This window comes from Xenopus laevis, chromosome 5S (genome assembly GCF_017654675.1).
Source record: "Xenopus laevis strain J_2021 chromosome 5S, Xenopus_laevis_v10.1, whole genome shotgun sequence".
NCBI classification, from domain to species: Eukaryota; Metazoa; Chordata; class Amphibia; order Anura; family Pipidae; genus Xenopus; species Xenopus laevis.
The window spans coordinates 12,465,572-12,491,123 of record NC_054380.1 but is presented as its reverse complement, the minus strand read 5'-3'; the positions used below and the strand labels follow the sequence as shown (position 1 = coordinate 12,491,123).

At 40.5% G+C, this 25,552-nt stretch overlaps 1 long non-coding RNA gene across 1 annotated transcript; it reads right to left on the bottom strand.

Annotated features, from left to right (window-relative positions):
- Window positions 1–11,275: 11,275 nt before the first annotated feature.
- On the bottom strand, window positions 11,276–16,600 carry LOC121394156. Its single transcript, XR_005961520.1, has 2 exons — window positions 15,868–16,600; window positions 11,276–11,758 (listed from the first exon to the last, which is right to left on the bottom strand). It is a non-coding gene; the product is annotated as an uncharacterized LOC121394156 (long non-coding RNA).
- Between the last annotated feature and the right edge of the window lie 8,952 nt (window positions 16,601–25,552).

Genomic DNA, 25,552 nt, shown 5'->3' with positions numbered 1-25,552 from the left:
ACAGCAGTAAAGAGTGATTGAAGTTTATCAGAGCACAAGTCACATGACTTGGGGCAGCTGGGAAATTGACAATATGTCTAGCCCCATGTCAGATTTCAAAATTGAATATAAAAAAATCTGTTTGCTCTTTTGAGAAATGGATTTCAGTGCAGAATTCTGCTGGAGCAGCACTATTAAGTGATTCATTTTGAGAAAAAAAAAATTTCCGATGACAGTGTCCCTTTAAACTTCAGTTCTGGGAGAACGATAAAAACTAAAAGATGGAAAGTGATTGAAAAAACTTTTTGTTCCTGGTGAACAACCTCAAAACAACTGAAATAAAAAAAAAAGTGTTTGGAAGGTGAACAACCCCTTTAACAGAAAACCAGCCAACATTTTCAGTGACTGCATTTTGGAAAGTTGCTTAGAATTACATTTTCAGCATTGAAAATCCAGTTTGTGGGAGGAAATTCCCTTGGGTAGTATTACTAGCATCACATTCAGATTTTGCTTGAGACCTGAAAATGTTTCTCTATTGATGTTTGAGTCCGCATGGTAGCTCTAGAAAATATTAACGGGATCTTGAATGCACAAACATAAAGAAACCATGTGGCTGCTTCCTAAACTCTCCTCCCCATCCTATTCAGATCCTTGAAACTGTCAGACAGCCTTAGCAGGATCCAGGGTAAAGGTCCCATAAGGGCAGCAACAGTTAAGGAAGCAAAACAATACCCTTCTACTCAGAAGAGTATTCATTCACTCCATTTTTAAAGGGTAACTAACTTAAAATATGTTAAAGGTCGTAGCAGCTGATATCATATATCTTACAGTTATTTACTGTATGAGCTGCATCTGTGTTAGAGCCATAACCACATTGAACCCTGACAAATGCAGATGCATCAGAAGCCTACAGCCATATTTACATTGAGTGGACAATTATTAACTCTATGGGGGGAATTCACTAACGAGCAAAATTTTGCCACACTTTGCGCCACTTCGCCAGGTGTAAATTAGTTACCACTACGCTAATTCACTGAAATGTAAAGTTGTGTCTCTGGCGAAGTTTCGCTAGCGTTAATTCTTCAGTGCAAGCATTTCATAGCAATCATTCCCTAGCATTTATTTCTGCCTAATAAAACGTCGTTAGTACTCTTATGCTTAGATCAATTTGAATAGGGTGGGTACATATAAATCGTATAGACGTCTTTACTAGTGATGTTGGTGCAAATGCTTGAAGTGGCCACTTATTATTACACATGTACAAAGAAGCAAAATAAACACAAAAGAGATCCTCTAATGTTCTAGCCCATTCATGTAGTAACCAAAAGCACCCAGGAATAGTTAAACACAAAATGATTGACATGTTGGTAGTAGGCAGCCATGATACCAGATCTAAATCCCTTTAGGGCTCTTACTCACGAGCGTTTTTACCTGCGCTCCCCTGCGTTCGGTTTTTCGGCGTTCAGCCGCAGGGGAGCGCAGGAATAGACGCATTTCATTTTTTCAAATGGGGCTGTAATCACACAGGCGCATGTAGGCTCCGAACACAGGAAAAATGCAGCATGTTGCGTCTCAACCTGCGTTCGGCACCTACATGCGCCTGTGTGAGTACAGCCCCATTTGAAAAAATGAAATGCATCTATTCCTGTGCTCCGTTGAACGCCGAAAAACGCTGAACGCCGAAAAACGGAACGCAGGGGAGCGCAGGTAAAAAACGCTCGTGAGTAAGAGCCCTTGAACCCTACGGGAGCGACCTGCAAAATTGCGACCATTAGGGCTCAACACTTAGCACTTGTGTCTGAGGCAAAGGTGTGCTCTGCACCTCACTTTGGACTGATGCACAAGTTAAAGGCGAACTAAAGCTTAAATAAATACGTAGGCTAGAAATGTTGTACATTATGTTTTGTGCTTTTATACCAGCCCAAGGCAACCACATCCATTTAGCAGTAAAGATCTGTGTCTCCAAAGATGCCCCAGTAGCTCCCCATCTTTTTTTCTGCTGATTCACTGCACATGCTCTGTGCTGCTGTCACTTACTGAGCTTAGGGACTTAGCCACTCACAATATACAGTACACATAGAATAGAAATGTCACAATATAAGGCTGATTAGTAATTAATACAGATAATTACTACATGGCAGCACAGAAACCAGTACAATTAGCATCAGAATTTAATAATCAGCCCTGTAGCATCAGCTTATATTACAGACCAACCTCATTTTCTGCTGGATAATTAGTCACGACCCCTAAGCTTAGCTTCTCAACAGCTGCTCAGAGCCCACTGGGCAGACACTGAACGCAGGAAAAATGCAGCATGTTGCGTCTCAACCTGCGTTCGGGGCCTACATGCGCCTGTGTGAGTACAGCCCCATTTGAAATAATTAAATGCGTCTATTCCTGCGCTCCCCTGCGGCTGAACGCCGAAAAACGGAACGCAGGGGAGCGCAGGTAAAAACGCTCATGTGTAAGAGCCCTAAATAAGCAGTGGTAATGAGATGATGAAAAATATTTGCTCTAATGCCTGTTGTTTATAATGCAAAAAGACCTAGGACAGCTTCAGACATTTGTTGTCACTTTTTTAAAGAAACCTCATGGAAACAAACATGGATAAAGGTCCCATCTCTTTCAGTCCTTTGTTCCCTGCACTGCACTTTTCTTGCAAGTGGAAAGAATTAAACATAGCATGCACAAACTAAAAACATTCGATCAAATGTTGTGTTTTAAAATTTATCCAACTCTCCTGCAGCCAGGAAGGTCCGAAAGTGAAACAGTCTGAATTCTCACCTCAGCTCAGTGTTTTTTTTGCACTTGCAGGCATGTAGTTGACCTAGGTGCAGACACTTGCAGCAGATTTGCAGCTTGAAAATGTGTTTTTTTAGCATTTCTACTTCATGTGTCTTCATCCAGGCCAACTCCATGTCTGCAAGTGCAGCAGGCCCGGACTGGCAATCTGTGGGCTCTGGCAAATTCCAGAGGGGCTGCTATAAGGTACCATAGAAAGTCAGTATTTAGTGGGCTGATGGGGGCTGTTTGGGCCTCTGAGTGGGCTGATTGGGCCTCTGTGTACCTGAAATGCCAGGGCCTATTTTAATTCTCAGTCCGGACCTGAAGTGCAGAAACATCACAGAGCCGAGATGAGCCATTCAGGCCTGGACCTGGCCACTTCCGACTGTAGCTTAACTGTACTAAATTCCCAGTTTCATTTGAATAGATTTTGTTTTTCACAAAGCCAGATTTGTTTTTAAAATTGTGGTATGTTTAACTATGACATGCTCTCTGGAATAAAGATGTACTGTAATACTTAAGGTGTGGTTGCTGGCCTTGTAATAATAATGCGTAGGTTTCTTTAAAGGAGTGGCCTATGGGATACAGTTTGTGCAGTGTTAATTCAAAATTATAGTTCGTCAATTTAAGTAGACTCAGTCTATAATAACATGCTTCTCCTCCTATTAAAGGGGTGTTTCACTTTTAAGCTAACTTTTAGTATGTTGTAGATATAGAATGACCAATTCTAAGCAACTTTTCATTTGGTCTTCATTATTTATTTTGTATAGTTTTTTAATTAATAGCCTTTTTCATCCGACTTTCAAATGGGGGTCACTGACCCCATCTACAAACAAATGCTCTGTAAGGCTACAAATGTATTGTTATTGCTACTTTTTATTACTCATTTTTCCATACAGACCCTCCAGTCTCTTATTCAAATCAGTGCATGGTTGCTAGAACTAGCAACCAATCGCTTAAATTACAAACTGAAGAGCTGCAGAATAAAAAACGAAATAACTCAAACACAAATAATAAATATGAAAACGTATTGCAAATTGTCGCAGAATATCACTCCCTACATCATACTAAAAGTTCATTTAAAAGTGAACAGCCCCTACACTACAGCATGCCCATTTTTTTTGTAGCTTATAGTTTTTATTAAAGAATTTTCTGAAACATGACTTAATAAAGAGAAGTAACTGTAAAGAGGGAGAAAGAAGAAAGAGAGCAATAGAGAGGCATCAGCAGTTCTAATACAGCAGTGATTGCATATGATATATGACATAAATCCACTTTTTCCAACATTGAATGGAGGATTTTAATGTTCTCTTGTTTTCCAAATGAGGATAAAGTTGTTAACTATTTGGTGTTTTTTTTTTTTTCCTTTTTATTCTTATGTTGTTGCATATACCATTAATTCCCAGTTGGACCATACCTTTAGATATCTTTCCGAGTTATTTTGAATATAGGATATTCTTGATTTGAACTGTATGTTACCATTTAATCTCTTTATTGCTAGAGTAGGAGCAGTACAGGACTTCCATCTGGAAGTTATTGCTATATGAGTAGCTGTGAGTAGTTGGTTGATCAAAGCTTGTGGGTCCTGTAGAAAGGTTTACAAAAACAATCATAGGCTTAATCATAGTTCCAGTGCCCTGAACCTATCTTGATTTTGTATACAGATTGTCTGCTCCCCTGAGCTGAGGGCCTGGGGCAGGAGCACCTAGGCCACTATTCTACTTTGGTGAGTTATCTTACTCTGAGTGGATTCATTTTATGTTTAGATATATATATGTTTGGAGTCCTGTAGGAAGGTTGACATAGCAGAAAGCATGATATTTCTGTAGGGGCTTGGTATCCCACTAATCTGCTTAAAGGAGAAGGAAACCTAGTCGGCGCAAAAACCCTCCCCCCCTCCCGTGTGTTGCCCACTCTCCCTCCTCCCCCCTGGCCTACCCATCCCACTGGGCAAATGCCCCTAACTTGTTACTTACCCTTCTGCGCAGGTCCAGTCTACGGAGTTCACCGACGCCATCTTCTTCCATGCGATCTTCTTCCTGCTTTGACTGGCGCATGCGCAGTAGGAGCATTTCGCCGGTACGATCTACTGCGCATGTGCCAAAAGTCACTTCGTGACTTTTGGCGCATGCGCAATAGATCCGTACTGGCGAAATGCTCCTACTGCGCATGCGCCAAAACGCCGGTCAAAGGAGGAAGAAGATCGTGTGGAAGAAGTTGGTGCCTGTGAACTCTTATTCTTAAAGAGAAAAATAACATACATACAAGTACTACATGATGTAATATATGTATATAGAGAGCATGCCATATTAGCTATTCTCCCTATAGGGCAAATTCCCTAAGCGACACAAATTTGCTAGCGACTGCTTCGCCCACTTCGCAACACTTCACCAGGCATAAAATCGCCAGGACAACGCTAATTCCCTAAAATGCAGAGTTGAGTCCAGGGCGCTAAACGATGGTGAAGTTGCGCTAGCGTTTCTTCGCCAAGCAAATTGAAGTTGCACTAGCGTTGGCTAATTTGCATATGGTGGGAAGTGAAAGTACAATAGACGTATATGTTGCAGCAAATACATTACACTACACAAGCCCAGGGAACCTTAGTAAATAAAATAGAGTTGTTATATTGCCCTACACATGAGCTCAGTGTATAGTTTATGTTCCATATGTTAGGAAATGTAGGGGGGAACCCAGGTACCCAAAAAAAATGTTACGGTCTTTTGCAGGCTATCACCCTGAAAAAAGGAAAAGACGCCAGGGTTTTTTGGGACTTAGGGGCAAATTTACTAAAGGGCGAAGTGACTAACACTGGCAAAAATTCACCAGCGTCACAACATTTTGGTACTTCGCTGATTTACTAACGGGCGCAGGCATAACTTCGCTAGCGAAAGAGACTGACGCTGGCGCTCATTCACACTCAACCGCCAGGCGAAGTTGCGCTCTGGCGATCGGACATAACTACGCAAATTCACTAAGATTGTGGCGAAGGCAAGTCTGGCGCAAGAGGTAATGTTCAGTAAAATCCGCATTTTGCGGAGTTACATCTGTTCGCCAAAGCAAAAATCCACCTAGCATTAGAGTGTGAATCAATGCTAGCGTATATCTCCTTCGCTAGCAAAGTGACGCCTGCACCTGTTAGGGAATCGGCGTAGTTACAAAATGACGTCACGCTGGCTGAATTTTCGCTAGCGTAAGTCACTTCGCCCTTTAGGGAATCTACCCCTATGTCTGTGGAAACAAGCAAATGTTGACATTTGCCTGTACTGTTTGCAAAATAGTATAAGGGGCCATATTACAAAAAGATCCATTATCTGGAAAGCCCCAGGTCCTGAACAGGTTATATAAAATGATTGGGACCTGGGATGACAGATCTTTCAGTAATTTGGATCCTCATATCTTAATTCTACAAGAAAATCATGTAAACCTTAAAACGCAATAGACTGGTTCTTCTCCCAATCAGGATTAATTATATCTTAGATTAGATCATATACAAGGTACAGTTTTATTGTTACAGAGAAAAAAAGAAATCATTTTGAAGAATTTGGATTATTTGGATAAAATGGAGTCTATGAGAGACGGCCTTTCCGTAATTCAGAACTTTCTGAATTACGGATTTCTGAATAACAGATCCCACACCTGTATTACAATGGAAGCAATACTAATGATATAGTTGGGTCTGACTGGAATGTTTTTGTAGAATCCCTTGACACAAAAATGGGGCTCAATTATATACATTGGGCAAATTAGATTTTTTTTCAGCTAGCTGCAGGTTGAGCACTGAAAGTAATCATCTGATTGGTTGCCATAGGTTACTGCCCAGGTGCAAATTTGCCTAGTGTTTATAAATGACCCCCACTGATCTGTAAGACACCCCATTTATAAGCATTTAATAAGACCCTTCATGCTTTAAATCGACATTCATAAACATAAACTTAAAATGTGCCACATCTGATGAAGAATATTTCTATATAATACACAAAAGCCATGAATATCTTGTAAATGATATCCTTATAAACGGTGAGTTCTGATGTCATCAGTTATAAACGGTGAGTTCTGATGTCATTTCTGTCACATGACTCACTGAAACTTGCGTATTATAATAAATAAAGTACCCCCAGTTGCAAAATATAAGGATATTAGAAGTCACCTCGGAGTTCTATGACCTGTATGAAAACACTTGGCCTTCAGCCTCGTATATGGTCATGAAACTCCTCGGTAATTTATAATATCCTTATAATTTACAAGAGGGGGTACTTTATTCACTATATAATACACAAAAGCCATGAATATCTTGTAAATTATATCCTTATAAACAGTGAGTTCTGATGTCATCAGTTATAAACGGTGAGTTCTGATGTCATCACATGACTCACTGAAACTTGTGTATTATAATATATATATGTTAATGATATCCCAACCTGTAGAAGGTACAATCATTGCCCCAGCTAGGGCTACATTTCGAGATACAGTATAATTTAAAACTTTATAGACAGATTGGATTTAATGGTTATATATATTCTAGTTTCAGAGCAAGAACAAGGTTGGTTTATGCCCAGCAATCATTCCACTAAGTGATCTAGTTACAATATAAAAAACAGGCTTACGATCAATAGAATCCGCAATACAGTGTTGTTTCGCTGTAATACCTTCCTAGGGTAGGTAAAATAAGAGCATCTGATACATGCATTTCATAATCTGATCACAGCAGCAAATGCAGTTTTACTTCCCTGTGCTTAAAGGTGTGTGTAGCAAACAGTTTGTACAGGCAGAGCCAGTTTCCGTTTCTTGAACTATTTCCCTTTTCAAGACTTCATCGCTTGCTTGTGTTTCTGCAACACGGCTCTGAGCTTCTGCTTTCAAATCATGCAAACCGGCTTCTGGAATAGCTTCTGTGAGATGAACTGCAAATGATTGCTGCAAGGGTATCACATTCAGTGCACTAACCGCATGGAAACCGTTGTCATTTCCATGTCTATTTTCTTGTACTCACTGCTGTCACTATCATAAAAAACAAAAATGTAGGTGTACAGATGCAGGAGGTGCTACCAAACGTGGGTGTGAATTCTATAAAAGCAAACACTGCTATTGGACTGCACACAGTATACAGGCAGTCCCCGGGTTACATACGAGATAGGGTCTGTCGGTTTCTTCTTAAGTTGAATTTGTATGTAAGTTGAAACATATGCAGTTACTTATTAAATATGAAATGTTATAATGTAAATACTTCCTTTTTTGGTATGGCCTTCAGCAAACCTGATTTTTAGCTTGCTATGGTCATTTTGAGGTTGATTTCAGCATCACAGTGTTAAGAGATGGCTGGTGCTAGCTAGCTGTAGCTAGAAATGCAATGTTTTATACACTGAATTTAATGCATCAGCACAGATGTCCACAGGATCTGATTAGTCCATCTTTTGTGTGCCACTGACACTGCACATGCTCAGTGTGCTTTGCTGAGCTTAGTGGCCATCAAATGGAAAGTGCATCTGCCACAGGGCTGGTCATTAAATTGTGATTCAAAATGCACTGGTTTCTGAGCTGGCATGTAATGTTAAATTGAATTAGTTAGCATTGTATCATAAATTTTATTTATGTATACAAGTATAGGATCTATTATCCAGAATACCTTGGGTTTTCAGGAGAAGGGGTCTTTCTGTCATTTGGCTCACCATTCCTTAAGTCTGTAAACATTGAATAAACCCAACAGAATTGTTTTGCCACAAACAGGACCGCCATCAGAAATCACAGGGCCCCATACGACACAATTTCCTGGGCCCTCTGGGCTGCGCCCACTGCAAGCCCCACCTACAGGTCCGCCTCCACCACACAGGAAAAAAATTAAAAAATATTGGTGGCTAGGGCTCCCACATGTTAATAAAAAATAAAAAGATATTGGTGGTCAGCGCCCCCCATTAAAAAATATTGGTGGCTAGGACCCCACATGAGAAAAAAAATTGTGGCCAAAATTGGTGGCCAGTCCCCCCCCCCCCCACATTATAAGAAAATTGGTAGCCAGGGCCCCTTAAACGTCCATGCCTTCCCAAAGTCAGCAGCTCTCAGAAAGATGGGGGGCCCGGCTAATCAAGTAAGTGTGGCGTGGCCGGGCCCCCCTTACCCTTGGGGCCCCCTACAACTCTCCCCCCTGTCCCCCCCTGATGGTTGCCCTGGCCACAAATATGGATTTATGTGCAGCCAACCTCAAGCACAAGGCACTGTTTTCTTATAACAGGGAAAAAGGATAATTATTTTTAAATTTAGAATTATTCACTTAAAATGGACTCTGTGCGAGATGGCCTTCTTGTAATTTGTCGGTGAGTAGTGGCCGCACCTAACCCGCCCCCGACCTGAGCCCACGCCCGCCCGCATCCGACTTCCAGGTTGCTTTTATAGACCCGCGCCAGCACGCCAATGACGTCACAAAAGTGGCGGGGCGAGCAGGCGCAGCATCTATAAAAGATGAAGTCGGCAGCCGGTATTTGACGTTGGTGGTCGGGAAGAGCAGGAGAAGCGAAGAACAGTGCGAGGTTGGCTCGAACCCGCGAGTATCAGGCCGGCCCACACATCACTATCGGTGAGTTTGTCCCTAAGCTCAGATACGTGACAGCAGCCAAGATTATGTGCTGTGAAAAACCAAGATGGGGAGCTTCTGAGGAATCTTATGAGGCGCATATCTTCCTTGCTAAAGAGCTATGGGGGCCTTGGTCTGATACATCAGCACATAGGGACAAATTTACTACGGTTCGAATGGTAAATTCGAAAAAAAAATTTGGTCAAAACTCATAGATTCTAATTTAAAACCACCAACTTAGAATGTGAGATTTATCATACCATGACCACGGAAACAGTTCTAATTCGACTATTCTACACCTAAAACCTGCTGAATTCATTTAGAAGTCAATGGCAGAGGTCCGTTGAACTATTTGAAGATGTAAACAGTAGTGTTGAGCCAAATTTTTTCCATGTTTTGCAGCAAAAGTGATGGCCATAGAAAATTAGATGCGCAATATTCAATGTTTTTTTTGGAATTCAAATTCGATAGTCGTTGGTTGGGACTATTCGATCGAATTTTAGATGTTCACATTTTTTCATAAACAATATACCCTTTGAATTGCGAATGAAATCAAATTTATTAGAGTGTTAAAAGATTCACATTATTCTAAAATTTGACCTTTGATAAATAACCTCTATAGTGTGTAGTATTTATAGCCTAGCTTGCTGTTAAGCTTTAGTTCTACTTTATAATATAAATGTGCCACCTGTGGTGGTGGTTATTGATATATTGTTAAACTCGTTGATAACCTGACGATCGTTTCATCATTGTGCTGCTTGAACACTTTTATTTTACAGTTACAGGAAGTAAAGGAGTTACAAAACTACAAGTAAAAGGAAAAGCTGGGCACTGGAGTATATTATGTCATGTTGTCAAGTGTTACAGCAAAGGTAAGTGTTGTCTCACTATTCAGGACATTTCAGTTTCCAAAGTGTGTTTTGCAAAATGGTCACAAATACCTGTACAAGCAAAAGTCTAGTTGGTAATACTTTTCAAAAGCAGCCTCTGGGTACTCCAATTTCCCCCAACATCCCAAAAATCATAAAGGCCGCTTAACTGGCTCCTAATAAAATTGACTCTAGTGTGTGTGAATGTGATAGGGACGTTAGATTGTAAACTGCACTAGGACAGGGACTGATGGGAATGATGTATAATTGCTATAGAGTACTGTGGAATATGTTGGTGCTATATTAATAAAGGCTACTAATTTACAATAATAATATAATAATAAATATAATAATAACAATTAAGGTGTTACCCGACAACAGTGTTTTAGGAACTATGAGCAACAACAAGCATAAATACAAAAATCTGCTTTAAAAGAAAAGGAAAGTATTTTTTTTGCTTGGGGGCATGGCCGCCATCAGGGGGGCACAGGGGGTACTGTTGTACCGGGCTCGGGCCTTGCTGTGCTCCACTATTTGAAGTAGCCGGGCCCCCCTTGACAGCACTGAAGCTGCAAACTGAGCCAAAGCCACAAAAAGACCCAAAGTTGAAGTCATACACTTTTATGAGGGGCCCAGGCACCAATGTTTTTTTATGTTGTTTTATAGGGGTGCTCTGTTCACTAATTATTTTTTTTAAGCTGGGGTGGATGAGACCCAGAAAATGTTGTTGGCCTGGCTTGTCAGGTAAGTAAATACAACCACTTGGGGGTGCCTCGTTTTTGGCACCCCAAGTTAAAATGACTTTCCTTCTCTTTTAACTGGGTCCACCTGCTCCTACAGTCTTGCCATTTTAAGTTACTTGTAAAAGAAAGTTGTTGTTGGTTATCAAAAAAAAAAACTATCATTGAATGAGAGGTGCCAGAATGTTAGGAATACCCATGTGAATTTAACTTTTAACATCCTGTGCAAAGAAATGGAGGCAGATTTATTTATTTTTTTCACTCACTGACAATTTTTTAAAATTAAAGTAAACATTTTTTACGTTAATTTACAGAAAAAAACTTGATCACAATGAAAGTGGCATTGTTCCATTTATTTGTACAAATCTAAAATATATTTTTAGCACGTCTCGTTGATTTATATATAGGTGCTTCATTTTTTTGATTTGGGTTTTCAACTGATATCAATATCCAAAAACTGTTCCTCTCGTCTGTATTTTACCTGGTATACAGTGGTGTTCTTTTCTCACCCCTTTATATAAATACTTGTCTTAGTGCACCAAAGTTTTGCAGTTTCTATGGATTTTCTAAATACGGCTGGGGAATAAAAGGATATGGTTGGTGAAATTGTGATGATTTTCGACTCTTTTACTTTACGTCTTCATTCCTTTTCCATTTCCTAGCTTTATTTGTTCATGGAAATCTTCCAATGAAACTTTTTATGGCTAGACAACCGATTATTTTAAAGGCTCCTTCAGTGTTTGTAAAACCGGCTAAGCTTCCTTTTGGACGAGATTCTTGCTTTGTACTGCACATCTGCTTAGACAATTTCTGGAGCTTGTCTGGAAAAAATAAAAAACAGAACAGTTCACATTTTTTGCCTTTAGGGGAAGAATGTATTTGTCTTTGTCATTTTGTAATCATGTGCTTTGATGAAAGGAAAATACTACCAGTTTTCACATATTTCCCTTTGTTTACATCAGCCTACACATATATCTATTTCAATACATTGCCTGGCTGAATTACTGAAGTACACGTCTTGATTTTTTAATGTAATGGCACACAGCACATATTCAGCCTCTAACATATGAATTATTCTGATCACGTGTTCACCATCAGAGTCAGAGCCATTCCCTCGTTGGTCTATGAAGTGGAAAATGTTAGCATTTTGCCACCTGTCCACCAAGAGGAATATTTTGCAGATGGCTATACACTTGAATATGCATTTTGTTCCGTAACCCCAAAGCTGCAAGGAAATTATCAGAAGACTAATACTGTTCTGAAATAGTTGCCCGCAGAGACGTATAAGCTCTGTATTATAATGTCCACGTTCTGGTAAGCCATGGGGTTCATTTTCAGGACATTTCTGTCTAAATTAGGACCATTGGGACTTGTAAGGATACTTAGATGCAGAATAAAATAGTACTTACTTTGGGGTTCCATCAACAGCATGGAATGCCTTTAAAGATGAACTCCATGGGCTTCTGCACTACCCTAGGTTTTTTTTACTACACTGGTGAAACAGGTCAAGAGTAAAAAAATGTTTTCAAAATAAATCAGTTAATAGGGCTGCTCCAGCAGAATTCTGCACTGAAATCCATTTCTCAAAAGAGCAAACAGATTTATTTATATTCAATTTTGAAATCTGACATGGGGCTAGACATTTTGTCAATTTCCCAGCTGCCCCTGGTCATGTGACTTGTGCCTGCACTTTAGGAGAGAAATGCTTTCTGGCAGGCTGCTGTTTTTCCTTCTCAATGTAACTGAATGTGTCTCAGTGGGACATGGTTTTTTACTTTTGAGTGTTGTTCTTAGATCTACCAGGCAGCTGTTATCTTGTGTTAGGGAGCTGTTATCTGGTTACCATTGTTCTTTTGTTTGGCTGCTGGGGGGGGTGATATCACTCCAACTTGCAGTACAGCAGTAAAGAGTGGTTGAAGTTTAGCAGAGCACAAGTCACATGACTTGGGGCAGCTGGGAAATTGACAAAATGTCTAGCCCCATGTCAGATTTCAAAATTGAATATAAAAAAATCTGTTTGCTCTTTTGAGAAATGGATTTCAGTGCAGAATTCTGCTGGAGCAGCACTATTAACTGATTCATTTTGAAAAAAATGTTTTTTCCCATGACAGTATCCCTTTAAGAACCTGTTTTAATAGGTTTTGATTAGTAATTTGTTAAAGACAAAGACTTCAGTGATTTAAATCATGAAACGACCATCATTTTCAAACAGAATTGTCTTTATAATTATTATTATTTAGGGATGCACCAAATGCACAATTTTGGGATTCGGCCAATCCTGAATCCTTTATGAAAGATTTGGCCAAATCTCGAACTGAATCTAAACCCTAATTTGCATATTCAAATTAGGACTTGGATAAGGTTAAAAAGAGCCACATGGTTAAAACATTTTAAAAACTCACTTGGTTTTAAGGATTTGGACTTGGTTTGGCCAGACACTTGGATTTGGCTGAAATTGATTCCTGCTGAAAAAGGCCGAAGGTCGAATCCTGGATTCAGTGCACCCCTATTATTATTGTTGTTACTATTATTATTACTACCGAATACAACACATTTTTGGTACACTCACAGCTAATTAAGAACCTGCTTTTCCGCCATGATCTTTTCATGCAGTTTTCAGATTCTTTTCATGTTTCCTAAATAGTTTTACTAGTCTTGTATGCCTTAGGCTATTGCGTGGTCAGTAATTGTAGCCGACTGTTTGCAATTGACTACAAACAGTTTTATTGTTTCTATGGGAGTAAAACTATGCCTGATTTGGAGTACACAAAACACATTTTAAGGTTGTTACTGGTAACCAGCTATATATCTCTATGTGTGAATATTGCACTGAATATATATTAAATGGCATTCATTAGCTACCCGGCAGGTTTACATCATTTGTGCACAAGTTGCAGCTTGCTTGCATTTTCAGAGTAGCCGTTTGATTGGCACATGTCCGCAGGCGATGTTAATGCATCTCACTAATTGAAACTAATTGGAATTACTACATCCAGCCTGGTGATAAGTGGTTCTGCTCACCAGTCATCAAAGGAGGATGGCAGGTGCACTTATCACTCCTGTCAATACTCACAAGGAGCATGTTATGGTGTATTTACCTTTGAATGACGATAATGTGCAAGCAGTTTTGCACATACCAGACCAAATATAGTTGAGAACCAGGAGCCAAAAAGTTAACGTTTAAAAGGGTACAAGTTTATTTTCCATAACGATTAAAACAAAAAGCCTGGTGCATTTTATGTCACCAGGGGTCACTTATTCATAGTCAGAGGCGCTGATGCAACGGATCTATAGTTCAGGCAAGGTAAAGGCTGATTCAAGTGTAGCGGCTGATTCTCAGCCTTCACTTTTCAGCAGACCAAGTTGCTCAACGATGCAACAGAGAAAATTAAACCAGGACATGAGGGCTTGCCATGCTAGCTGTCATTTGATATCACCTAACCTCACCATGCAAATTTCTTAACCACAGGGTTTTTGTTTTGCTATTACACAGTTTTGAAACTGTCATTCACCACTTGCTATCTGAAAGCTGTGTATTTTCTCATCTTGATGAGTCCCATTTTCTCTTCTTCAGCTGTTCACTAACATTCCCCTGTTATCAGCTTCCAAACTCCATGAGAGTCTATGCTTTGGCACATTTGGACACTCTGTATTGAACTATTGTCATTCCCATAACGTGTATCAGGCAAACATTATGGGGCAAATTCACTAACCTAGCGTTAATTCAGCAAGCACAGCGAAGTTGCGCTAGCGTTGGCTAATTTGCATAAGGCGGGAAGTTAAATTTCAATGGACGTATATATGTTGCAGCAAATACATTACATTACACAAGCCCAGGGAACCTTAAAGGGATACTGTCATGGGAAAAATTTTTTTTTTCAAAATTAATCAGTTAATAGTGCTGCTCCAGCAGAATTCTGCACTGAAATCCATTTCTCAAAAGAGCAAACAGATTTTTTTTTATTCAATTTTAAAATCTGACATGGGGCTAGACATTTTGTCAATTTCCCAGCTGCCCCAGTCAGTGTATAGTTTATGTGCCAAATGTAAGGAAATGTAGGGGGGAAACCGGGTACCCTAAAAAAAATTCTGATCTTTTGCAACTGAAAAGGGGACTTAGAAACATTTTCAATTTTTTGAGTAACTCCTATCTACTCTATTGCACTTCGCCTGGTCTGAGGTGGCGAAGGCAAGTCTGGCGCAAGAGGTAACGTTAATTAGAATCCGCATCTTAGTGAATTTGAGTAGTTACGTTCACCAGAGCAAAGATTTGCCTGTCTTTAGAGTTCAAAGTAGCGCTACAGTCTATCTGCTTCGCTAGCGAATTTACGCCAGCGTTAAGTCACTTTGCCCTTTAGTGAATTTTAAGATTATACCTTGCTCTCATCTCTACAAATGAACAATTCACTTGGCTGTAACACTGGACTCTAATGCAAACCAGACAGTATATCATTCCCTTGTGACCTTGGCCAAGTAACATTATCTCAATATGTCTTGGGCATCAAACTACTGCCTGGAATGTGAAGTGAATTAATGTATTAGCACTACAGAAAAAGGAAAATAATACTGACTTTCCTCTTACTACTTAGAAGGCAGGTCGTTAATCTAAAGCTACATGCAGTGTTTTCAGTTGTGTTTGATGTGCAATGCCACAGAAGTTTGGCTTATTACAATATTCTTCCCCTCTCTTAAACACAGATTTCCCCTTAACTCAAAGGCATAAGTTTAATTTCTCTAAGTGGCCTACCTTTGCTGTTGTCCATTATTTATTCACACGGAGCGCAACTTTACTTTAGAGAAGATATGCCCTCCATTTTCAAGGAATACCTTCCCAATGTTTTGTATTCAATTGCATTTTTAGTTATGGACACATTTTCCAACTAACAGCACAATTGATTCACAACATTCCAACAACAGTCTTTTAACTTACCACATTTTCCTGCATCTGTGTTCTTCAGAGTGTTAGGGTAAGAGCTTTCTCTGGTGCCCTGCTTATATGTCATGCTCAGGACTAAAAGACACATGGTATTAGAGTCTGGGCATGGCAGTGTTCTGACTGTCAGAACTGTAGAGAGTTCACAAGAGAGAGCCCCTCTGAGACTGACACTTGCATGCAGCCTTTGTGTGCTATACATTGTGTCAAAAACAGGATTTCCTGTTCTGCGCTGCATAATGTTCAGCTCTGATAGAGTGACAGTTAGAAACTAAACAAATGGGGGTTCCTGTGTACTAGAACTTGCACTTCTAAAAGTGCACAAACTGTTAAAGGTGTCAGTATCCTTTAAAACACTGGAAAGAACAACCCATCAAACTAAACGGGTACAATAGCTTACATTTTTGCACTGGTGCTACATAAGAAAATGTTTTCCAGGCTGCCATACTTCCTTCAATCTTTTTTTTCATACGCTAACTGCAAAAATTCCTTTATGGGTCAGGTGATGCCCTTGAGTGAGCCACAAATCCCCATCATATGGTTGGTGTGCCTTAGAGAGCATTAACTGCAGTCATGTGTCAGACTCAACTGGCTCAGCTCTCAGCTCATTTCCTCTCAAATCTGATTATTCACTGCCAATTTATTGTTCTTTTTCTAACTGTTTAAGGGAATATTTTATATAGTGAATAAAGTACCCCCTCTTGTAAAATATAAGGATATTATGGGGCAGATTTACCTAGGGTCGAATATCGAGGGTTAATTAACCCTCGATATTCGACCATCGAAGTTAAATCCTTCGACTTCGAATATCGAAGTCGAAGGATTTAGCGCAAATAGTTAGATCGAACAGTTAAATCCTTCGAATCGTAGAAATTCGAAGTTTTTTTCCTCTAATCCTTCACTCGAGCTAAGTAAATGGGCCCCATTAAAGTTACCTCTGAGTTTCATGACCATATAAAAACACGAGGCCAAAGGCCGAGTGTTTTTATACAGGTCATGGAACTTAGAGGTAACTTCTAATCTCATATTTTACAACTGGGGGTACTTTATTTATTGTAATACACAAATTTCAGTGAGTCATGTGACATAAATGACATCACTACTCACCGTTTATAACTGATTACATCACTACTCACTGTTTATAAGGATATAATTCACAAGATATTCATGGCTTTTGCGTATTATAAAGATATATAAAACAGGATAAGACCAGTGCATGGAGTAAACATGCCAAAATACATAGTAAGTTCCTCCTTTTAGCAAGCATTCCAAACTCAGGCAGGCTAGATTGGCTCCTGATAATACAGGTATGGGACCTGTTATCCAGAATTCTCAGGACCTGGAGTTTTTTGGATAACGGATTTTTCTGTAATTTGGCTCTTCATACCTAAAGTCTACTAGAAAATCATTTAAACAAATCAACCCTATACTGTAAGTTGTATTTGCTTCAAATCAGGATTAATTATATCTCAGTTTGGATCAAGTACAAGGTACTGTTTTATAATGAGAGAAAAAGAACAAAAAACATTGTAACGTTTACATTTTTAAATTTTTAAAAATTTGGATTGTTTGAATAAAATGGGAGTCTATGGGCAGGGTCGGACTGGGCCCAGACCCGCTCCCCGATCAGGCAAAACTAAAAAAAAATGTGTGACGGTGTGGAGGATTTCGCACTTGCGCAGAGGATTTTGCATCACACCGTATTTTTGCACACGGCACGCCAGCATTTGGTATTCACTCAGGGCCCCCAAGGTTTGGAACCCAGTTGGCCCCAAATGTGGCGGAACTACCGGGGGAGCAGGGGGTGCGAGCGGGCCAGGGCCTGTACCCCCTCAAGGCCCCCCCGGCAGTCCATGCGCCACTGAAAATGCGGCCGTACGGAGGGGGCCGGGCTGCGCGTCACGCACCAGGGCCCGTCCCCTTCTAGGATCGCTACTGGCCAAATGCGACAGTCCGACCCTGTCTATGGGAGGCAAACTTTTAATAATTTGCAGCTTTCTGGATAACGGGTTTCTGGGTAACGGATCCCATGCCTGTACTGACCCGTGTGGGCGTGTGATGGTGATAGATTGTAAGCTCCACTGGGCCAAGCACTGATAGGAATGAGAGACCATCAATGACATATGCACTCCCTTTTCTGTTTATTTATAGCATGTATAATGTCCCCAATAATCCTTTCAGAATAAATTGTGTTCTATTCATGTATATGCTCCCATAAAACCTTGCAGTAAAACAGTGCCCAGTTCATGTATTTGTCTCGAAAAGATGGCAGAATAAATATCTTCTGGCTCTCTGCCAGGGTCAATGGATCTCCCACAATCCTCTGCAAAACAATTCAGTATTCAAACTCCAGCGCTTCAAGCTAAGAGAGAACAATAAGACTATATATGGTGCAGTGTTTTAGAGATATTCACACGCCTTATGCTTTTTTTGCCGTCCTGCTAACTCGTGGGCCGCATATGTGCCAACAAAAATGGAGAGAAATGATGTGCAAATAGAGAAAAGCTAGAAGACCTGTTTTTTTGATAAAAAAAATCAAATAAATGAAAATGAAATAAGAAGATGCCATCCCTATTTTCCACAAAAGAAAGATATTCTGTAACTGCGATACAGAATATCTTTCTTTTGTGGAAAAGAGGGATGGCATCTTATTATTTCATTTAGATTTTTTTTAAATCAAAAAACAGGTCTACTAGCTTCTCTCTATTTGCACATCATTTCTCTCCATTTTTGTTGGCATTTTCGTTGTGAGGTTTCAGCATTTAGTAACCATTTCTCAATCTGGAGTGGGGCAATGGGGGAGTGGCCAATGTTGTAAAAAAAACTTACTTTTGGCAATGCAGGTGTTTCTAGCTGATGATTAATGCTACAGTGTGGGTTAGACTGATTTCTATCTTTTTTTGTTTACAAATTGTAGGTGATATTGCTTTTAGCTGCCATTCAGCCTTTAGAACAAGTAACGTTCATAACAAGGAAGTCTGTACAGGTGTGTAATTATTAGCTGGGACTTAAAGGGCATGTAAAGTCTAAAATAGAATAAGGCTAGAAATGCTGTATTTTGTAAACTAAATATAAACATGAACTTACTGCACCACAAGCCTAATCAAACAAATAATTTACGCTTTTGAAGTTGGCTACAGGGGTCACCATCTTGTAACTTTGTTAAACATCTTTGCAAGACTAAGACTGTGCACATGCTCAGTGTGGTCTGGGCTGCTTAGGGATCGTCATAAAAAAAGCTGCTTGAGTTCTGCATGGCTGGGAAGTAAGGCGGGGGCTCCCCCTGCTGTTCATAAGTATGATTGTTTCCCTGCTCAGCAGTTAGGGACCATTTGACAATTCCTATCCACAGCAGTAAATGAAGGGAGAATTTCACTGCATACAGTCAGGTTTCTTATAAAAACGGTACATATTTTTTTTCAAAGTATATTGGAGACAGGTGTCTTTTTCATTAAAGAAAGTAAAAATTGGATTTTATTTTTTTGCCTTTACATGCCCTTTAAAAGCTCCCTGCCTTCTTACTAGAGAGAATATTAATAGGCAGTGTACGACTCATGTACAGTAAGGGGCCTTGATGTGGCACATGAGCTTACATACTCTGGTCAAAGTGTCTTATTCTTCATTTTTCAATAACATTTATAAAGGATGTGTATCCTCATTTGAATGCAAATAATGGCTTTTTATTGTGTCTAGCAGCTGGCCAACACTACAGTGTGAGTTAGAGTGATTTTAGTTTCTTTCTTTGTTTTGGTACAAAAGGATAAAGAGCACTACTTGTACCACAGGCATGCCATTGGGATAACTTCTGAGAATAGATTCAGAGCACTCAATTAACACCAGACTTGCCAGTAAGGTTACTGAAGAAAATGGATTCAGAGCATTGCATTAACCCCATACTTGCATAGAATTGATTCAAGGCTCCTCCTTACTTACGACTTTCCATTAAAATGACAGCAGAAAATGGTTAAAGACCTTATAGCAGCCCCTTATAGCAGGGGCTGCTATAAGGTCAGTATTTAGTGGGCTGTTGGGGGGCTGATTGGGCTTCTGTGTACCTGAAATGCCTATTTTAATTCTCAGTCCAGACCTGCTCTGCTTAGCTGAAGACTGAACTAACCGCATTAAGTATTATAATTATAGCAATCTAAGGGCTCTTACACACGGCCGTTCCGACCTGCGCTCCCCTGCGTTCCGTTTGTTGGCGTTCAGCCGCAGGGGAGCGCAGGAATAGACGCAAGTAATGATTTGAAATGGGGCTGTACTCACTCAGGCGCGTGTAGGCGCCGAACGCAGGAAAAATGCAGCATGTTGCGTCTGAACCTGCGTTCGGCGCCTACACGCGCCTGAGTGAGTACAGCCCCATTTCAAATCATTACTTGCGTCTATTCCTGCGCTCCCCTGCGGCTGAACGCCAACAAACGGAACGCAGGGGAGCGCAGGTCGGAACTGCCGTGTGTAAGAGCCCTAACAGTAATTAGACTTCACTGAACTAATACTAAATAGTTTGTTAGTAGCTACTGAAACAAATCGACTGTTGGTTGCCATGTTACTACACCATGTTACTACAGGACCACAGAGTAAAACACTTAGACATATTCCTGCTTCAGGTGTCTGTATTATGCTAAATGCAGAGCCTCCCAAAACATCTCTGTCTCCCATCACACAGGCGATTATTGCAACTGCGGTTACTGTGCAAGGCTTTAAAATGTGCTCGGTACATGGAACACCATGCACCGATTACAGAGATCCACCCTCAAACTCAGGAAATGTTTTGCCAATTGTCTTAAGCCAGCATCCTGAACTGTTTAATAAAGGAAATGTTTCCATGCCAAAAACACAGGATCTGTGGGACAATTTTCAGATTTGTGCAGAGATTGGGATATAAAGAAACACACAACCGATGATGTGGTGTAGAAGGGTCAAGCTAAATCCAGTGGCAAGAAAATGATAAATTGCTGTGGTGCTCGCACTTAAGGGCAGAGATAGATAAGAAGATTCAAGGAGATTTAGTCACCCGGCGACATATTGCTTCTTCTTCGGGCGACTAATCTCCCTGAACTGCCTACCCACCGGCTAGAATCTAAATCGCCCGCGGGATGGCACTCGGATGCTTAGTTTTCTGAAGTTGCCTCACAAAGAAACTTCAGGCGACTTCGGAAAACGAAGCACATAAGCACACAGAGTGCCATCCAGCCGCCATTGTTCCACAACCCTGGACCACCTACTAGACACACCTGATTTCTGACCCTTCTAAGCCATTGCCTTCTTTTCAGAAGACTACATTTTCAATGGCATTTGAAACTGCCTCTATGTGCAAAGCGTACAAGCTATCAAATAGCTTACAAAACCCACATTTGCTGGTTATAGTTCATTTCTCTGTGAGTAAAATGGCTCATTCCAGACATTGTTCAGTAAAACAGCGTATTTTGAAGAAAAAGGTGATTGGAGAGGGGAAAACATATAAAGAAGTGCAGAAAATGAGGCTGCTCAGCTACAATTACCTCAAAAGCTTTAAAAAGGCAACCAAAAACTGAGAGACGTGGAAGAAAACAAAAAACTACCACTGGAATGGGGAGAAGAATAGCCAAAATGGCAAAGACTCAGCCAATGATCAGCTCCAGGAAGATGAAAGGAGTAGAGTTACCTGTGATATTGTTACAATTAGAAAATGCAGATTTGAAGCCAAGCTATCGGCAAGAAGCCCCACAAAGTCCCATTGTTGGAGAAAAGACGTGCTGAAGAGCTTACAATTTGCCAAAGAACACTTTGACTGGCCTAAAGAGGAATGGCACAACATTTTATGGACTGATGAAAGCAAGATTGTTCTTTTTGGGTCTAGGGGCCTCAGACCGTTTGTCAGACGACCCCCAAACACTGAATTCAAGTCACATTACAGAGTGAAGCCGGTGACACAAGTATCATGATATGGAGATGTTTCTCATACTATGGTGTTGGGCCTATTTATCACATACCAGGGATCATGGATCAGTTTCAGTACATCAAACTACTTGAAGAGCTCATGTTGCCTTATGCCCAAGAGGAAATGCCCTTGAAATGGGGGTTTCAACAAGACAACGACCCCAAACACACCAGTAAATGAACAACATCTTGGTTCCAGATCAATCAGATTGATCAGTTATGGAGTGGCCCAATCCTCAAACCTTAATCCAGGGATCCCTAACCTTTTGAACCCGTGAGCAACATTCAGTAGTAAAAGGAGTTGGAGAGCAACACAAGCATGACATTTTTTTAGGGTGCCAATTAAGTGTTGTGAATGGCCATTTGGTAGGCCCTATGTCAATTGTCAACCTACATTGAGGCTCTGTTTGGCAGTGCACCTAGTTTTTATGCAACCAAAACTTGCCTCCAAGCCTGGAATTAAAAAATAATCACTTGCTTTGAGGCCACTGGGAGCAACATCCAAGGGGTTGGAGAGCAACATGTTAATGAGCTACTGGTTGGGGATCACTGCAATCCAATAGTAAACTTGTGGGGTGACATCAAAAATGGTGTTTCTGGGGCAAAAGCAAGAAATGCAGAAGAATTGTGGAATGTAACAGGTGCCAGAAGTTGGTGGACTCCATGTAACACAGATGTGTAGCAGTTCTCAGAAACACTGATTATACAACTAAATATTAGTTCAGTGATTCAAAGGAAAGCAAAATCTTAAAACATGTTTCAGTTTATACAGTGAATGTTTGAGTTTGTAAAGAAGAATGCAGACACTTCTATTTATTGCAGCCTAATATTCCATCTCCTTCACTTTCCGTAATGGAATAACACAAATTTGATCCATTTTTCTTCATGTTTTGATTTGAAATAGAATGTGTAGTGTTCCCAATGCATTTGTGTGTATGGAAATAAAAGCTATTATAAGGATTTTGAGCTTTATTCATTTTTAAAGACACTGATATTTTTAAAAATACAATTGTACATTTTCAGCTCTGCCATAACCTATTATTCCTCATGGAAATTGAGTCTATTTTTGGCTCCTCTAATGAAAGGCCCAGCATGCAGGTGGTACACAAAGGGGCATATTTATCAAGGGTCGAATTTAGAGTTCATGGGAGTTTATTAAAACTCCCATAAAGTCGAAATTCGAAGAAAAAAAATGGAAATCTATTTAAAAAAAATGTAATTTTTTTTAATTCGGTGAATAGAATCAACCCGCAAACTCATATCGAATTCGATTTGCGTTTTTTGACCAAAAAATAATTTTTTTTGTTTCAAAAGTCCACCAAACAACTCCAAATTGATTGTAGGAGGTCCCCCATAGGCTAAAATACCAATTTGTTAGGTTTTAGATGGCCAATCGGCAAATTCTAAATTTTAAAGGGAGAGTACACAATACATTTTGAAATTTAAATTTTTTAAACTTGAATCGAATTTGGACTATTCCCTAATCGAACTGCACTAAATCTCAAAATTCGAATTTAAAAATTCAAATTTTCAATTCGACCTTTGATAAATCTGCCCCTAAAACATATGCCACAGACCAGTCATAATGCAGAACAACAGGACCCATCTCACCAACTGATATTCAGGTTGCTCACAATTCACCAACACACATTCCCTTTGCTTCACCATAAAACTCTCCTCAGTATTAGAATCTGGCTGCTAAGTAACTGCTCATAAAATTTTAAAGCAATACTTAAGATTTTTATTAATTAACCTTACAATTTGCTGTAGTGTAGCCTTACAAAATAAGTTTTCATATTCTGTGTTTATTTACAAAGAGTGTTAGTCATGTAAAATAGTGTTAAGCATTTACATGTATTTCATTAAACATTGCATGGGCGCCTGCACCATATTTTATATCGGTATGAAATAAATGGCACTTTTCATGCATCTGTTTTTTTTGCACACTGCCTTCTTGTGTTGCACAATTGCCGTAGTTCTTGGCGCTCTCACACTCCTTACTGCTCTTGCAATTTGTAATCGATCACTATAGAGACCTTCTTCAGGCCTAAGGGTGGCAGCATATTGGCATTTTGATTGTAAGACATTTCCATGGCTTTAACCACCAGCTGCCTCTTGTTCTCGTTCAACTTAAAGGAGAAGGAAATTCCCTGGGTGCAAAAATCCCTCCCCCCTGGCCTACCCGTCCTGCCGGGCAAATGCCCCTAACTTGTTACTCACCCCTCTGCGCAGGTCCAGTCCACGGAGTTCACAGACGCCATCTTCTCCCAAGCCGTCTTCTTCCTGCTTTGACCGGCATTTTTGGCGCATGCGCAGTAGGAGCATTTCACCAGTACGTATCTACTGCGCATGCGCCAAAAGTCACAAAGTGAAATCGGAAAACTTTGTGACTTTTGGCGCATGCGCAGTAGATGCGTACTGGTGAAATGCTCCTACTGCTAATGTGCCAAAAACAGGAAGAAGATGGCTTGGGAGAAGATGGCGCCTGTGAACTCCGTGGACTGGACCTGCGCAGAGGGGTGAGTAACAAGTTAGGGGCATTTGCCCCGCGGGACAGGTAGGCCAGGGGGGAGGAGGGGCAACACAGGGGAGGGGGGAGGGATTTTTGCGCCCAGGGGGATTCCTTCTCCTTTAAGTGCTGAAGTAGTGACTTGAAGTACTAGCCTATTACATTAATGGATGGCCTGTTTGAAATCTTTATTTAACTGCCACTGTGCTTGTTGAAAATTGAATGGTAAGGCCGCAGCATCCTCTTAATCACTTAGGATTCCTTCTCCTCCTCTTACCCACTTAAGCCCCCTCCTTGGGAATTTACATTGGCTTTTGAGCATGCTCAGTTCTTCTCTGCCAAACTTCAGTCTAGCAGTCAATGAGGAGATGGCATTGCTGGTTCCCACAGAAACTGTGCTTCAGCTGTCTGCTCCAATTTTTCTCCTAACCTCCTCAGTTTAGCTTAAAGGGGATGTAAAGCAAAAAAAAAAAAAATTAAAACCCCATTTTTACTTTCTTTTGAAAAAGAAACCTATGTCCAATATACTTTAATCACAAAAGTGTTACTGTTTTGTAAAATTCACCCTTCATTTTACTCGTTCTGACTACTGCGGATGAGAAACTTTAGACAGTCCCTAGCTGCTCTGCATGGAAACAATGGTACTTTCAATGGCAGGGAAGCAATGTACAGGGTTATTTTATATTTTGTTTGCATAACCTGGCTAGCCTTAGCTTATATTTATGTCAATCACCCCACCTTCCTTCCTTCCTTCCCAGCCGTGCAAAACTCGGTACTGTGTTTCCCTATACAGCAGCCAGCTACCATGTAGAGATTCGTATCCGCAGCAGAGCAAGTCAAGCTAATGGGGAATTTCACTGCAGACAATCCTGTTTTTTAAAGGAGAATTCAACCCTAAAGTTAAAAAACCCCTACCCTACATAGACCCCCTCCCTCCAGCCTAAGTGTTTTACTTATCCCTCGGTGCAGATTCAGGCATCCGAGTTCACGGGCGCCATCTTCAGCTGATTCGGCAAACTTCGGAACGAGACCGGCACTTCTGCAATTTTCGCGAGTTTCGGCGCAAGTGCGGTTGTCGCCAAACAAAAAACTGCTCAAACTGTGCATGCGCCGCTATGCTGGTCTCATTCTGAAGAGAAGATGGTGACCATGAACTCCGATGCCTGAATCTGCACGGAGGGGTAAGTAAAACGTTAGGGGCATTTGCCCGAAGGGAGGGGGGTATATGTAGTTAGGGGTTTTTTAAACTTTGGG